This window comes from Mastomys coucha, unplaced genomic scaffold, assembly GCF_008632895.1.
Source record: "Mastomys coucha isolate ucsf_1 unplaced genomic scaffold, UCSF_Mcou_1 pScaffold23, whole genome shotgun sequence".
Taxonomy (NCBI): Eukaryota; Metazoa; Chordata; class Mammalia; order Rodentia; family Muridae; genus Mastomys; species Mastomys coucha.
Window position 1 is genome coordinate 16780265 of NW_022196906.1, and position 4705 is coordinate 16784969.

Consider the following 4705-nt stretch of genomic DNA (forward strand, 5'->3'; position numbering starts at 1 on the left):
TGTAGACCAGGCTGACCTTGAACTCAGAAATCTGCCTGCCTCTACCTCCCAAGTGCTGGGATTAAAGGTGTGTGCCACCACCACCCAGCTGAGGTTTATGTTCTTAACCCCCAATTCTCACCTATTATCCAAAGGGCATTTCATATCTTCATCCACATCTATCTATATATTTATATCTATATCTAACTTCCCTTTTTATTAAACACTCCTTTGGGCAGCTGGCGGCTCCTGGTGCTGCCCAGTCTGGTCCTGCATCCTAAACTCCAGTGTCTCTCTTGCCACTGTGTGCTGTGATTACAGGTCTGTGCCACTCTGCCTGGCTTAGCTGTCCTTCTAAATTATATCATGTAGCCCATTTTCTACTAAACAGAATCAGAATTTTCTTACACAATTAGTCCTTTGCATGAACAGGTTCCGCATTCACAGATTTAGCCAATCTCATACTGGAGATATTTGAAAAAATAATATCTATTTTAAACAATGTAGATGGTTTCCTCTTGCCATTATTTCCCGTACACGTGAACACTCCTCTCACATGGTCCATTTCCATAGCTGTCCCTGTCGTCGTAAGCTGTCCCGTTCATCTAGGGACGATTTACATGCATCTGGTACAGAGCTTGCTTCCCAAGTGTGAGGTTTTGTGTTCAGACAACAGCATGAGAAGCAGACTGTGAGGATGTGTGTTTAGAATCTCAGTGGTAGAAGGCTCAGGCAGGAGGATCCTGGTATTTTACTGGCCAGAGATTGTGTCTGAGCTGGTGAACTCCAGGTTCAGTGGGAAACCCTTGTCTCAAAAAATAAGATAGAGAGCAGTCTAGGAAGGCACTTGACATGAATCCCTGGCTTCCACATGCATATGCACACAAGTATGTGTACGTGTGCTTAAGCATCCCCCCCCACATCATTTTTTTGTATTTTATTTTTGAAAGGGTTGTAATTGTAGCTCATTGATAGAATACCTGTACTCTATCCTCAGTATTGAAAACCATGTATATACGGGAATGTGCATAGTCTGTCTATGTTGGAAATACTTTACTACTTTTTGTAATGCACTGGAGTATCAGTAGAATGTGGTGACCATGGGAGTGCCAATGTCCTACTTCTTTATGGATGTCGAGGTCAACTCTAGTGAGCAGTGCTCTGCATGGTCTAGCCTCTTACCTCTGTGATTGTGGACATCCAGATTAAGGTGTCACCTTCATATTTTCTAGAAAAAGAGTGTCTCCAGGACTTTCTCCACCCCCACGTATTATAAACGACACTACACATGCAAAGTCAGATAAAACCTTCCTCAGGCATCCAGTCAGCTCCTGCAGTGTGCTGTGACACGGCCTCTTAGTGCTCCGGGGATGCCCATTATCCTGTAGTGCTCTGGGGTGCTCATCAGCCTCATAGCACTGCATACCTTCACCTCCATTGGATTTATTTTAGGTTGGGTTCACTGCCCCTTGATGGCAGGAATTGTGTATCCTTTGAGGTCTGTGTTCACTCTCTTGCTGATGGTAGATATGTCACACTCACTTTATGGAGAAATGGAAACAAATGTAAATTTGGAAAGCTGTTTTGTTCCTGGCATTTTTAAATGAAAGTGATTTTCATCTACATGATAAGAATACTCGTGTGATGGTGGAAATGGTCAGAGCTCGGCACACTATGCAGTTACGGTTTATAGTTAAGTTCTCCAGTCAAATATTGACCAAGTTGCCTGGTACTCTTTGAGATGACAGTTGGGTTTCATTTGAAAGTAAATGATTTGGGGAGCTTACTTCTGTAGTCTGTCATACATCAATCCTATTTCAGCCATGTGCTGCAGTTTCTATGGTGTGATATGGCAGGGCACTAAGTCATGTGGCCGCATTTGTCATTGGCGTTATGTGGGTCAGTTAAGCATTTATGGCTATTGGGTCAAAATGCCACCAGTGCACCAGACTGGCCGTGGCTGTGATCAGCACCTTTCAGTTCTCAGTACACTTGTGATACTCTTGGCAATGTCTTCCTGCTCTGGGCCTGGGTGCTCCTTCAGCAGTCACAGAGGGGCTGTTGTTCGTCAACTAGTACCACCAAGCACTTGAATTGTAATACATGCTTTCTTTGTTTCAGATTTTCCAGGTCTGCTTGGAATTGGGTGTCATGTGAGTTCTTGGTTAAGAGGTGTTAAGGAAGAACCGTAAGCGCCATACTGTCATGGGTTGGCTGTCATCTAAATTACTGTCAGCTGTTCAAGTAATAAAGTCCCCTTTTCCGCTGTCTTCAGGAAGAGAAAGGGTCGGATTTGGAAATCACGAGTCAAGGGTGGTTGTGCCTGTGTTTGCTGATCTGATGTTAATGAGTCTACTCCTGGAGCTCACTAACTTCAGATGAATAATAACTCTTTGTAGCCATATAAAAAGCTTCAAAGGGCTCAATGAGCTTTGGGTTTTGTAATAATCTCATTAATATCCCTGTCATCCTCTGGTAGGTTAGAGGCTGCAGGAAGTAAACTACCTGTATAATTACTTGCCTGAGGATTGATTTATTGTAGGACCAGCTCTGAGATCTTTGGTCATATCTGCACACTGCTTCTGCCCACCTGAAACAAACAACCCCTATCTGGAGCTTGGAATTTGAGATCTGATTTTTTTTTTGGTCACCTTTGGAAATGTTGGGGTTTTGAAGGTCAGTTCAAGGTTGAGGTGTAGACATTTTCTGCAGTTGCATACTTTAAAGCTTGGCTTTGTGAGACTCCCACCTTCTCCTTCCTACCCAGTTTCCCCTCCATAAACAACCCACTCCATCCCTCCTCCCCTTAGCCTCTAAGAGGTTATGTCCCCACCCACCAACCTATCTTACCCACCTCACCCCTATAGCACCCCCCTTTTCTGGGGCATCAAACCTCCACAGGACCAAGCACCACAATGAGGCCAGGCAAGGAAGTCCTCTGCTACATATGTAGTGGGGGCCATGGACCAGGCCATATATACTTTTTGGTTGGTGGCTTAGTCCCTGGAGTTCTGAGGGGTCTGGGTTAGTGGATACTATTGTTTTTTTCTATGGTGTTGCAATACCTTTCAGCTCATTCAGTCCTTCCCTAACTCTTTCATTGGGGTCCCTGTGCTCAGTCCAATGGTTGGCTGTATCTGCATCTGTCTTAGTCAGGCACTGGCAGAGTCTTTCAGAGGACAGCCACACCAGGCTCCTGCCTGCAAGCATATTTTGGCATCAGCAATTGTGTCTGGGTTTGGTGTCTGGATGGAATGTATCGCACTGTGGGGAGGTCTCTGGATGGTCTTTTCTTCAGTCTCTGCTTCATTTTTTGTCCCTGTCTTTCCTTTAGACAGGAACAATTCTGGATTAAAAATTTTGAGATGTGTGGGTGGCTCCATCCCTCCACTGGGGGTCGTGCCTATCTACTGGAGGTGGTCTCTTCAGGTTCTAGCTCCCTGCTGTTGGGTATTTCAGCTAATGTCATCCTCATTGTTCCCTGGGAGCATCTCACATCTCTGACATCTGGGACTTTCTAGAGGTTTCCCCTGCCCTGTTGCATGGGATTTTAGAAACATGCTAGCTCTTTCTCAAGAACTCTGCCTGAGCTCTTTCAACCTCTCGAGGCTAGCTATGCCAAGCCACCAATCACTGCCCTGGCTGTGCCCTTTCTCCTGCCCACCTTAGTCACCGTGGATGGAAAACACTAGACAACCTTAATATTTTAAAACTAGCCAGATAACTGAATGGCTAGGTGAAGACTATCCTGCCTCATCCTCCTTGGCCTCCACCCAGGGCAGAAGCTACAAACCATAGGTGCCCTGAGACCCACATGTTTGCCGCTTCCTCTGCTCCACCATCTGGTCTGCCTCTTCCCTCTTGACCCCTTTTCTTCCTCCTAGGACCCAGAAGTCCCACCTTTTTCCTTTTGCCCAATGATTGGCTTCATCATCTTTATTGACACAATCAAGAACCTATTAGGATCTAGCTGGGTCTTTAGGTAGAACTATTTTCAATTTTCTGAGGAACTGCTAGACTAATTTCCAGGTTGTAGTACCAGCTTGCAGTCCCACCAGCAATGGAGGAGTGCTCCTCGTTCTCCACATCCTTGCTAGTGTCTGATGTTGCCTGATTTTTTTTTTTAATTAGGTGTTTTCTTTATTTACATGTCAGTTTTTGATCTTAGCCATTCTGATTGGTGTGAGGTGGAATCCCAGGGTCATTTTGATTTGCGAAACATTCTTGAATAGTATCTGTAGCTGAGGACCAGGTATCAGATACACGGGCCCATGGAAAGTTTTATCAAACCACCACACTCACAAGTGTGGATGACCATCTAGTTGGCCCCTTTTCCCAAGCCTGTCACACTTTGGAGATGGAGTTTGTAGTACATGATTTGGGGGGGGGACACATTCAAACCATAGCAGTGTATGCTATTTGAATAGAGCATTTCGGTGCCATGCTTGAGCTTGTGCACTGTGCGTGTGAGGTGAGCGGCCTGCTGAGCTGCGCCCAAGCCCCTGGACCAGCATGTCTACATGTGTTTCGATCCTCCACACTCTCCTCACTCAGGCTGCTGGCCTTGTGTTCTCACACGTCTCTGTCTTAGTTGATATGAGTTGTCTGAATATATCTGTTTTTAAGTTTTGTCTTAGCCCTAGAAGATCAGTATAAATAACTCATTTACTAGGAAGAAAAAGGTTTTGTTTAAAGTTTTTTTGTTTTTTGTTTTTTTTTTTTTTTT

At 44.9% G+C, this 4705-nt stretch overlaps 1 protein-coding gene across 13 annotated transcripts in view; it reads left to right on the top strand.

Annotated features, from left to right (window-relative positions):
* The window catches only part of Bbs9 (Bardet-Biedl syndrome 9), a 409213-nt gene that overhangs the window by 107116 nt on the left and 297392 nt on the right, over window positions 1–4705 (top strand). The gene's annotated exons all lie outside the window — the stretch shown is intronic.